At 38.0% G+C, this 12,741-nt stretch overlaps 1 protein-coding gene and 1 non-coding gene across 2 annotated transcripts in view; one reads left to right on the forward strand and one right to left on the reverse strand.

Annotated features, from left to right (window-relative positions):
• Nucleotides 1-12,741, forward strand: part of LOC133074642 (catenin alpha-2-like) — a 783,943-nt gene that overhangs the window by 127,014 nt on the left and 644,188 nt on the right. The gene's annotated exons all lie outside the window — the stretch shown is intronic.
• On the reverse strand, nucleotides 6,881-6,983 carry LOC133074869 (U6 spliceosomal RNA). Its single transcript, XR_009697272.1, has one exon. It is a non-coding gene; the product is annotated as a U6 spliceosomal RNA (small nuclear RNA).

Raw genomic sequence — 12,741 nt, forward strand, 5'->3', positions numbered from 1 at the left:
GTTTGTTTCCCTTTGCACTGAGAATAAAGTCCAGATTTTTGCCCTTGTCCTGTGAGCCTTCCTGTGACCTGTCCTCTTCCCAGTTCTCAAATTCCCTCAAAGTCCTGTGTCTAAATCATCTAACACTCCAAATTGTCCCATCTCTTCCCTTTCCCTCTTCCTCTGTGCTCTAGCCACATTGGCCTTTGTGCAGTTGCCCAAACATTATGGGAACCTAAACATAATGAGAATCATGTTTTATAAATTTTATCAGTGAAATAAATGACTGGAATTTGAATTTCAGAGGTAAAATATATGAAAATTAAAAATTTCAATTGAAAAAGTAGAGTACCAATTTGCCCTCAAAACAACTGTCTATGCAGAAGAGTGAAGAGTACTTGTTTCCCAAACTTGCATTGATGCCCTTTCAGGTATTTTAATCTTGGGCATATTTTGGTAATCTTTTTAACATGAGAAGAACGTAGCTTTGAGTTGATTATTTTTTAAAATTCCTGAACCTTTAATCCTTTGGCATTATAGCTTCCAGCACTGCCTTTTGGGGTGGTGCTGGTTCTGATGATTGATAGGCCAAGGAAGTAGTTGTGTGGAATGAGTGGCTGAGATGGAGAGAAGGAAAAGTCAGAGACTGGACAATTTGGAGTGTTAGATGATTTAGACACAGGACTTTGAGGTCATCAAGAATAATACCAAAGGTTAAGGAAGAATGGTGCCAGGTGATGAAGGCATCAGTGATATAGGTGGATTGAATCCTAGTGTCTTGACAGATGATAGAGGGAGGAGAGACTGCTGAAGGGAAGCTCGCTAAGTATCTGTTTGTATGGGTGTATTAATCATGTTTTATATTTTTTTGTATTTTATGATGTTTTAACATCTTGGTGCCTTACTAGTCCTGGAGAGCCTCCCTCCCAGGGCTGGCTGATTCATAAAGACAGTAAATAACTTGCCTGGGAGCATGCCTTTCATGTGTAAACCAACCAATCCAAAGCCCATAGATGCAACCACCTCATTTATCTAACTCTCACACACCAAGCCAATATTTCTCCTGTCCTAACTCACTCCAGGGCTAGGTGTCAGACAACTGTGGACCACCCCTATAGTTCAGAGCCTGCTGAAATTATTCAAACTGTCCAATTCTACACTTACTTAGACTTACCTATCCTGAGTCACCCATTTCTTCCCTTGGAAACCATGATAAAGTCTCTGGACCCTGCTCTCCCCTCATCCCTTTCTGCCTCCTGACTAACCCCAGTGCTTCCCCATGTGGCCCTGTGGTATATAGCATGCCTCCTTTTCTTGGTAACTGTAATAAAGCTTCTTTCAATGGCAGTGACTTCTCCATAACTCAGTCACCTCTGTGAATTAAATCCCAGACACATTTACAACAATGGGGAGACGCTGTGTGTGTCTAACCACAAAGAATTGGGCCGTAATATTAAATAAAATAGCCTACTATGTAGCATTTATACACAGAAACACAGTAACATTGAAAACCAATCTACCATGTAAAAGAAACAACAAACAAGGCAGGTTGTTTAAAACAGTGTACATGCTGTTTCCAATTTTAAAGAAAAACTTTCAACATACACAGTGTGAGACACAAACAAACAGTCTGGCGTGAAATACATCAAAATGTTGAGTGGAATTTGGGGAAACCTTTCTTTTTGTTTCTATATATTTCCTAATTCTTTTCCAATTATTATGAATCATTTTGTATGATTCAAAGTTTAAAGGTGGTGTCACTTAACCTAACTTTTGCCCCTTTGGGGCATTAAAACCTTGATTGTGACTGTGATGGAGGAGCCACGGATCCAGGTACATATACCAAACAACACTATGTGGGTGAGCCTTCAACTTCTTTCTACAAATGAATTTTTGTTCCCTTTGCAAATGGTTGAGTTTGTCTCTAAACTGAGAATTATGTACGTTTTATTATACACATAAATGTAACAAAGTACAAATAATCGGTAGTATATTGGGATAACAATTTCCACTTCTTGGTCACTGAAAACTGGTTAAAACGCTTCATTGTGCAGGCTCTGTTCCTGGCTGTGTTCTTTTCTTCTATGTTGTGGGATCCTGTTTTGTGTGTTCCATGGCAGGTTTTTTTTTTTGCTGCTGCATTTTACTGAGGCTCTGAGTTTCTCTGGTGTATTTCTCAGCATTCTCTCCAAGCACAGTCGTTTCGGAGGTTTCCCTTTTCTCTCCTATGCTGTACTCATAATGCTACACGCCTGATATGCTAAGTCCTAATTTTGCTTTTATCTGTCTGTTCAACCAGTTCTGTCAATGTGGGTGTATCGTCCTGCATGTATTATCTCCACCAGCTACATGCTTGTTAGGATCAATGTCCTGTATGCCCACGAGAGGTGTATACTCTTACACTTTTTTTTTATACTTCTTTTGTGTGTTTTGTGTGGGCAGGGTTATTCATATTTGGGGTCCAAGCTGAAATGACTTTTCCACTGCCCAGAGTCACAGAACCGCTGCATGTCTCCCAGGCAGAAGTACCTTAACAGTGTTTGCTGTCTAACCAGGGGGTTGTTTCATAGCGAATCATTTTCATATATACAGCACAGCCCTTTTAGATAGGAGAGGAGTTGGTGGCACTTCTTTCATGAATACTGAGGGAATCTTTAGGTGGTTTTGGCCTATAAATATACAAGAAACCCTAACTCTCAAAGAACATGAAAGGAATTAGTAAACTGGGATAATATTTGTGACACATGAAGTTCAGAGCACATTAATGCTTTCCTCTTATTGTCTTCCATATTCTGCAAAGCAGAAAAAATACAGTTGGCTCAAATCTGAAAAGGTGAAGTGCTATCTTTTTATTTTCTGAATGCCTAAACCACTAACTCTATCATCCTTCTGGTCTCACTGAAGCAGTGCCTCAGCCTGATTTTCCTAGTCGTTAGTTTTGCAGTGTCTTGATTGAAATAACAATTTTAGGTGAGTTAAGATTTCTAGGACCTGTGGTATATTCCACTGAAGATAGATTTGTTTTATATCCCTTGAACTGTTTTTATGAATGCAATTCACATATTTTTATACCCCTATAATTTTCACGTTCAGCTGACTATGTAGTTAAGGGTATATATTTCTTGAATGTGAAACAGTTCCAGTGGTTTCAGGTGCATGTGCTTTTCTTTCAGATCTCAGGTCTCTATACTGAGGCTAATTTAATTCCTTCCAATGCAATATTTTAAGGTCTTTTTATTAAAGCAGGAATTAGAATAATTATCATTATTTATAAAATACTGCTTAATATAAAAGGAACTCCAAAGAAATTACAATCACTCCATAAAATAGAAAGTAGAAAGCACTTAAAAATTCATGAATGTAAAATAAAGTATGCTTCAATAAAAATTGTGTGCTGAGCCAACTTGTATTTTAGAACAGAACTTGGAGTGTTCTGTTTGCATCTAAATGAGCCCCTAAAACAGAAAATTTTAATTTTAAAAGTATCTCCTAAAGTAACCATACATATATTTCCTCTAATTAATCAACAAATATCTAATGAGGATCAATAATGTGTTCTGCAATGCACTTCTAATTTGTTATTTACCTGAGCTGGTAAACTTACCACACTTGTGGTGGTAGGTGTAATGTGAAAAAAATATTCATGTGGCCCAAGACATGGCATAGAATTAAGGGCTATTTTAGGTATGAGTAGTATTTCTCAACAAGGTCACTATTGATATTTTGGGTGAGGGTATCCTTTTTAGCGTGGGACTTCAACTTTGCATGACATTAATCAACCCTGACCCTGTAGAACTTCATGATGATTGGAACATCCACAATGGCCTTTGGAAAATGTTATCTGGTGATACAGCCCCGAGCTGAGATCTGCTGATATGGAACAGGGGCTGGCAAACTTTTTTCTGTAAAGAGCCAGATACTAAATATTTTCAGGTTTGTGGGTCACACAGTCTCTGTTACAACTACTCAACACTTCTGTTGTCAGGAAAGCAACTGTAGGCAATATGAAAAGGGGTGACTGTGTTCTAGTAAAACTTTATTTGCAAAAGCAGGTGGTGGACAGAGTTTGCCTTTGGGTTATGTTTGCCAGCCCCTTTGTATGTACTGCAAGTCTGCCAATTTCAACATAAAGAATGCTTGAAAACAATCAGTAGTATGTCAATTAGGAGGGTTTTGGGCTGCAAATAATATGAAAACATATCTACTATTTCTAAAGACAGGATAGTTTCAGTCTTGGCTAATTGAATGTATTATTGTCATAAAAGACCCAAGTGGCTTCCTTCTTTCTACTCTGTTATCCTTAGCTGTGGTCATTATTTCTTCTCATTGTCACAAATGGATGCGGCAGTCACATGTAGTTATAGTAGTGCACAGGGAGGGATAACATGTCTGTCTGTTCCTTAAGAAAACCTTTCCCAGAAGTCCTTAGCTGACTTGCTGTCAGATCTCATTTGGTGACAAACCCAAACTTAAACTAAGAAATGGCAAAGTGGAAATTCCAATCATGTGGAATTCCGCGTAATTGCCATGGAAAAAGACTATCATTCTTTCTCGGGCTGGAGAAGGATCAAGCCCTAAATCAAAGCTGTGGATATACAATATTTGAATGAACTGAGATTGTGTTTGAAAGAAAGAGCAGCAAGCTTTGAGGGATTAGTGGAGGAAAATGTCTGTGAGATGCAGTATTTTCCATATCAGTTATATTATAGTCAGAGGGAGTATTCATGCATGCCTGTCTTTGGTCAGAGGAGAGAGAGGAGCCTGAATCAAGGTTCTACCCATTGATTACAGGTAATCTCTCTCTAGTATTGAAGAGCCAATGTAGAGTCATACTTCCTGTTGTGAGGTCCGTAATACCAGTGTGTGAAAGACAGTATTTAAATTTGGTTAACGAAGATTACTTGGTAGTTCTTAAGGAACATCTTCAATAAGCCCCCAGATAATCGTACCTAGTTAGTGTGTCATATGGTTTTTATTATAAAAAGTGAAAATAAGTGGTTGAAAAGCATTCTCACTGAAATGTTGTAATTTTAGTGTTAAAGGGAATATAGAAGACTATCTAGTTCTTTCTGGCTCACAAACGTGCTGCCCTAGAATTTCAGGTAAAGCAGGTGATTTGCCAAGAGAATCATTTGGGTGGCTGGAAAGTAAAGATATAAGTAAAAACTGGGTTTCCCACTTCCTGTGCTATGTTCCCTGCATTACATCATGACATTCCTGCAGCAAAGTGCCTTCTTGAAAGACCTTATGCTTGTCAGTAGGGATGGCTCTAATTCAAGTAATAACTTTTTTCCTGGAGTTTTCCTGAATTTTGAGCTCTTTAAGCTGTCAGTATTGGGGTTGAACAAATACCCTTAGATGCACCTATGTTTACTTTAGTGATTTTGAAGAGTGACACAGTAATGTTTTGCGGGTAAATTTGTTCAAGAGGCCTTGTTTTGCTTCTCCCTCACATCACATCAGCCTCTTTTATGCCAATCATTACTTATGTGTTTATTAAAAAAATTAAATTCTCAGTACTGTCCTCAAGGATTCCAACATTCTAATGTGATAAAGACAAATGAATGAACAATTAAAATAGAGTGTGATTTAGGGCACACTAGAGGGAAGCATAATGTGCTCTGAGAACAAGAGTGGGTCTGAGCAGGTCAAGGAATGATGCCTGAGTTGAGTTTCAAAGGATAACTGAGAGTAAATCAAGGGAAGAAAACAGGCAAGGAGCTTCCCTGTGGAAGGAATGACATGGCAAAAGTTTAGAGGTATCAGAGAATATATTTGGAGAACAACTAGCAGTTCACTAAATCTAGAGTTCATAAAAACTTAAGATGCAAGGTGGATGAATGCTGAGTAATGAGTCAATACTGAAGAACAGTAAATATAATTGGAACTTTATCCTTTTGCAGTGGAAGTCATCAGAGGCTTTTCTATAGACAGTGGCCTGATGTAATTTATATTTTGGAAAAAAAATCGCTGCAGAATAGGGGAGGAATCAGAGGGGCTAAGACTGAAGGCAACATGACCAGTCAAGAGGCTTTTCAATAATCTACGGAAGAAATAATGAGAGCCTTGATCAAGGCAGTAGTGATGGAGAAAAAAAAAGTGATATTTATGAAATATTAGAGGTAGAATTTATTTGACCTGATGAGTGTTTTGATGTAGGAGGTAAGGGAAAGGAAAGGAATTAAAAATGACTCCTAGATTTCTGACAGGGCTTGATGGATAGTGAGTGGTTCTACTCATTGACATATGACATAGGAGTTGGACCAGTTTGGGGGGAAACTGATGAGTTCACTTTTAAGCATGTTGACTTTGAAGTGTTTGGAAAACTAGTATTAATAAATAATTGCTTATAAGAGGCTGAAACCCGAACAGGAGCCCTGAGCAGAGAAATAGATTTGGGAGCTTTCAACATAATGTGAACTACTGACATGAATGAGACCACCCAGAGACTGTGTGTAGAGCATGGAAAGACTAAGAACAGGTTGCCAAGAGGGTAGAGGAAGACCAGGAGAGAGTGGTGACCAGGAGAGAGTGGTGTCCTTGAAGCCAAGGAAAGAGTACAATATTAATATTGTCAAATACTGCTCAGAGGTCAAGTAAGATAAGAACTGAAAAGGGGCCACTGGATATTTTGAGGTGATAGATTTATCTTTATTTAGATAAGGTATATGTGACCACTATGTAAGTTGAATATATATGGATAGATATACATATAGTGAAAATATATATATTTAGTGGAAATATACATAATTATGTATAATTTAGGAACTGCCATAAATCCCATCACCCAGCAGAACTATTGCTAAAATTGTGATGTATGTCTTTCTAGATTTTTTCCTGTATGTAAATATATTCTCTATCTAGATATATGTCTATATATAACAAAATGAGTTCCTACTCTAAAAATATGAGACACTGCATGAATTTGCTTGTCATCCTTGTCCAAACACCATGATAATCTTCTCCACATCTTTCCAATTTTAGTATATAAGCTGGAGAAGCACACAGCGTCCATTGAATTAAGCAACTAGGAGATCATTTGTAACTTTGCAAGGCTAATTTCAGTGGAATGGTGAGGGTAGGAGCCAGATTGTGTGGGATGGGGAATGGGTAGGCAGTGAGGAAATGGAACAAACATTGTAGACCGCCCTCTCAAGAAACCAGGCAGCAAAGGGAAAGGGAAGTAGAAGATGTCAAGAAAGGAGTAGGATGGAGAGTTTTTTTTTCTTTTGTATTTTCAGTTTTTACTTGGACAAGGACTTCCCACTGACTAGAAGGAGCCAGCCATCAGGGATGAATTGAAGATACAAAGTAGAGGTTGTGATTGATGGAACTGAGGCCTTAGGAGGCAGGAAGGGAAGGGGTGTAGAAAAGAGGGACCAAACCTATCTTCCAAGAAGGCAACAGGGAAGGAGATGAGAGCGGGCAAATATGCTGATAAGTTTATGGATGACTCACCTGAGGTGATTCTGGTCACCTCAGAATGAAGATGGCTGGTACCCATAAGTAGTCAGTTATTTGAAGAAGTCTTTTTGAACTTGCATGAAATAAAAAACTGCCATATTGGATAAGATGCATTATCTATTCACTTGTATCCTGAGAACGATGCCAAGAGATGTATGTTAGAAAGGTCTAGTCTTCTCTGACAAAATGTAAGGTCAGAAATGGTCCCCAAATGCTTTAGTTACCTTAAATAACCTATTAAGATTTATTTATTATCTACATATTTCTGTGAAACTACTTGAAGCTGTGTACTTTGTTAGCTTGTCTGCCCCCTGTGAAGTAAAGTATTTAACCTAGGGAAGTTTGCATTGTATGGTGGGGAAAACAGATTTGAAACAAATCTTGGTTGAATTCCATCAACTTTGGGAAAATAACATTCTTGTGCTTTAGTTCTCTTATCTTATAAAACTGGGATACTATCGTATTGACCTCAGGGCAAATAGAAGATATCGTAAGGTAATAATATATGTGAGTGTTCACCACATACTAGTGTCTTCATACATTACTTTGTTGTACACATCTTGTCACTCTCAGTGATCCAGGGCTCCCTTTCACTCCTGTACACCAGGATTTGCTGATAGAAACATGAAACTCTTAATGATTATAAACTTTGGCCCATGACCAGGAGAAATCTTGGGCCAGGTTCAGAGAAATCTTTGTTGCTGTGAAATGTAAATATCATGAACTAAATGGAAAGGACTACTACTTTGAAGTGTACAGACTCAACAGCCCATTTTCATTTCCTAAATGCCATGGTACATTTTATTTTTGTATTTACAAAAGCATATCACATGAGGTGCTTTTTGTCTCATAAGCACAAAATTTAATGCCACAGATGACCAGAAGGAAACCTGGGTTATTGTTTCTCTTTTCACATATGATTTTCTATAACAACAAGCTTAATAAAGTGATTTACCAGCAGGCATATATGCTGAGTCCCACTGGTACTGAAATATCAATCTTCACTACAAAAGACTTCTAAGCAAATATAATTGCTATATTGTGTTATGACCTCTGAAGTCTAGTAATTCAATTGAATGGGGCAAGGATAACACAATGCAGGTAAATTATCTCCCATTTTACTAAGCTGCCACAGATGCACAGCAGTACCTGATGGTTACACCAGGTGAATAAGCCACTTTAAAATGGGAAACTGGGGCTTCCCTTGTGGTGCAGTGGTTAAGAATCTGCCTGCCAATGCAGGGGACACGGGTTCGAGCCCTGGTCTGGGAAGATCCCACATGCCGCGGAGCAACTAAGCCCATGAGCCACAACTACTGAGCCTGCGCGTCTGGAGCCTGTGCTCCGCAACGGAAGAGGCCGCGACAGTGAGAGGCCCGCGCACCGCGATGAAGAGTGGCCCCCGCTCGCCACAGCTGGAGAAAGCCCTCGCACAGAAACGAAGACCCAACACAGCCAAAAATAAATAAATAAATAAATAAATAAATTAAAAAAAAAAAAGAATGTAAAAAAAAAAATGGGAAACTGAAAGAGGCAGCGGTATTAGGCTTAAATCATTTGAGTTTCTGCAACTTAATTCCTTGTTAACTCACCAGCACATCAATGGATTTAACTTTGACTTTTAAAATAAAATATAATAACACACTAGAGCTTGCTTTAAAAATACAAATCCTTAAGTACTAATTAAGTATTATAATCACTGAACAATTTTAAATAGCTGAACAATTTTAAATATCTGTATTTATTTCTTTATATCATGTCTTAATATTCTGATTACTTTGTCTTCTTGAATCTCCATCCTGGGGTTACTTGAATGCTTTTTCATACTCTTGCTCACTTTTGTTTTTGGCATTTTTCTGGCAGCAGTTCAAAAGGGCGTTCAGTATTTCCCCGTTATTTTGTTGCACAAACTACTCAACATCGCTCCACCAGTGCATGCAAAGTTCGGAGATGCTGGTTACCTACCACCTGATTTAAGTGCCCTGGTGAAATGGAAGGATACTGGCCCTAGAGGTGTCCATCCTCAGCCAAGCTCACGCTCTGAACACTGCTTGCTCGGTGAATGGTTCTTGCTTTTACATCTGATGAGTCAGAGCCAGTCTCATCTCACCAATCAGCATTAACAAGTCTGATACACCTTGATGTTTCCCACAGCATTTGCCTGGGCCTTGCTCACATTGGCTGGTTAGTACATTTGCCGTGAATGAGTGAATGGATGGATAAATGGATGAAGGAAGGGAGAATTGGAGCATATGGGATTTGACTTTTCTGCTAGAATATGGAAGGCACTCTGAGGGAGGAAAACCACTTTCGTTTTTCAGGTAAGTGGTATCTAAAGTGGTGCATTCTGAGTTGAAAATCTCCTTTTTGCATAAGAGCACTGGTATTGTATTTTAACTAGAGTCATTTTGTGTGTGCTTGTGTGTGTGTCTGATTGTGAGACTTGAACTTGGCAAAGAATCAAGTTCACGAGTACTCATAACGTTTTTACTAAATGTTCAGTACTGTCCTAATCATTGTAAAGGGGGCAGAGTCCCTGTCCCTGAGTGTATTTGAGAGGAAAAAATTTATATAAAGCATATAGAGAGCAGCACAAGGCAATCTGTATTCAAATTAAATATGTGGTAGCTATTCTGATTAGATGGAATACTGATGGCATTCAGAGAAAGGAACAGTCATTGGGCCTTGGGGACAAAAGGCAATTTGGGTCAATGAGGAGAAGAAAGATTTCCTAAGGGCTATTGTGGGCCAAATTGGAGAGCTTGTACAATCCTTCACAAAGAGTTCACCTCGTGGATCTCAGCAGAGAATCAAATACCAAGGCAGACCTCACTACTTTGCTGAAGGAAGCCCTCAGGCTACTTTTTCCTGAACAAAATGACACCCAGGTTTAGAGCTTAATAAATAAAAACTAGTGATCCAGTTAAAATAAATAGTGAAACTGTGTATTTTTTTTAAAATATGTAAATAAAAAGAAACCCAAATATAAATTTAAACATAAATATAACATAAATAGTTTATAAATAAACTGTATAAATTTATATTCTCTAAACCATACCAAGATATCACTTGTTTTAGGTCTCTAAGAAGTACTGACCTATATCCAAAAATATGTCCAAAAGATATTTAAAAAATTATTACTCCGTAGGAAATAGACTCTACTATTGAAAAGATAAAAAATTGATATTTGAAAAAAATTAGGTAAGTATTTGGGACATTTTATATATGTATACTTAAGCAAACATTTATGAAGGATGTAATTCCCTATTGTACAGATGATAGACAAGAGGTCAAAAACTTGATTTGTGCCCTAATGAGTTTAAAATCTAGTGGGTTATGTAAAATTAATATCAATTTCTTAACAATGAGCCAGTTACGAAAAAAGTAAGGTCTTCTGTTACTGACTGTAAATCCTGTAGCAATTTAGGGTTTATGGAGAAGACACAATGTGAAATCAGTGTCTGGATTTTGGAGGATGACAAGGAATGTGTTCCAGGTGGGGATTTTGGGAAGTGGCATGAACCCTACATTATAATGTAGTCCAAACCTGATTAGAGCAGAAGACTTAAAGAAATAAGATCCAGTAGACCATGGTCAGAAAGTGGAATGACAGCCTTGTTACAAAGACTTGGGACTTTTTGGAGAAGAGAGTCAAGCAGTTACTTTGGGCTAGAAAAGGAATGTTTCTGAAAATTAGTTTGGGTGGAATTATACAGCAAGATGAAAGATAAGGAGAGCAGTTTATGGTTATTTTGCTGTAATCTGAACATGAAATGTTGAGATTTTTATGAAGATTAAAGTTATATAATCATTGCATATGGAATTCTAATTTACAAGAGGTTAGAAGGACATAGAATAAGTTAATTGCCAATTAAATAATATGTTCCTATTAAATAATTTGAAGTTACTTTTGGATTATAAAGATAATTTCTCAAAATAGGTTGTCTGAAATATTAACGGTTCTTATTTTCAGTTTTTGGAATCTACTGCCTAAATCAGAATTGCAATGCTGCTGAAGGATAATAGGTAGAACAGTGTTAACCTTTGGTCAGATATATTTTGTTTAGAAAAACGGAGTGCTTGTTGGGACTTTGGAAACCTAACTGCATATAGATTCAGCACTGCTTATCTGGATAACACATATGTTTACATCTGAATGGAAAACGAGCCATAATTTAGGAGTAGACTGAGTCTGTTTATGCTCCAAAATGAATTTAAATGATGAGACTATGAATGTAGTGAAAAACAAGGAAATGAATATGACAGATACTAGTTTTCATTTTGAATTTCAAATTACTGGCTTTCTATTAGTATACACCAAGAGTAGTAAATTTCTATTAAGTTGGCACATAGTTTTAAATTTTATGTGTATGCTATTATAAGTATAAAAACTCATTTCAGTGAGATATGGACATGGTTATTTCTTTTTTAATCAGCAAGCTCTAGGCTATATACTATTAGTCTAAACTTGTCATCCTGACGGCCTTCAGGCTGTGGAGCTTTCTTCATGTAGTCCTTTCTGGTGACGTTTTGTTTATCTGGGTAGAAGCAAAAAGAGGCTCTGAAGAGGATTTAATAGTTTAATACTTATTTAATATGTGTTTAAAAATATTAAGGTATTCTTTAGTAGGCATTTATGCTTAGACATGAAGTGTTATTACAACCTTTTTTTTAAAAATTAATTTATTTATTTTTGGCTGTGTTGGGTCTTCGTTTCTGTGCGAGGGCTTTCTCTAATTGCGGCAAGTGGGGGCCACTCTTCATCGCGGTGCGCGGGCCTCTCACTATCGCGGCTTCTCTTGTTGCAGAGCACAGGCTCCAGACACGCAGGCTCAGTAGTTGTGGCTCACGGGCCCAGCTGCTCCGCGGCATGTGGGATCTTCCCAGACCAGGGCTTGAACCCGTGTCCCCTGCATTAGCAGGCAGATTCTCAACCACTGCGCCACCAGGGAAGCCCCTACAACCTTTTAAAATTATTAGAATGATGTTTTTGCTCAGCAGTGTTTCTTTCTGTGTTTTGTTAAAAGGTACGGGTTTACCATACATAGAAGTCTTGAAGATATTGCAGTACTTGAGGGTAGTGTTAGAGTTAACTGCCCCACCCCCTTCCACTGCAAATAGCAAAGAACAGTTGGAAATTACACATCACTTCAATTTTGGTTAAAAATGGTGATGGATCTTCTAATTGCAGCAGCAACTTGCATCTTGGGTCACCTGTCAGTTCACTGAGCAAGGGCTTTGAATGGTTATCACGTAGAGGACAGTGTTGGGCGACATGCTGCCTCCGTAGAGTCAGAG

This window comes from Eubalaena glacialis, chromosome 14 (assembly GCF_028564815.1).
Source record: "Eubalaena glacialis isolate mEubGla1 chromosome 14, mEubGla1.1.hap2.+ XY, whole genome shotgun sequence".
Taxonomy (NCBI): Eukaryota; Metazoa; Chordata; class Mammalia; order Artiodactyla; family Balaenidae; genus Eubalaena; species Eubalaena glacialis.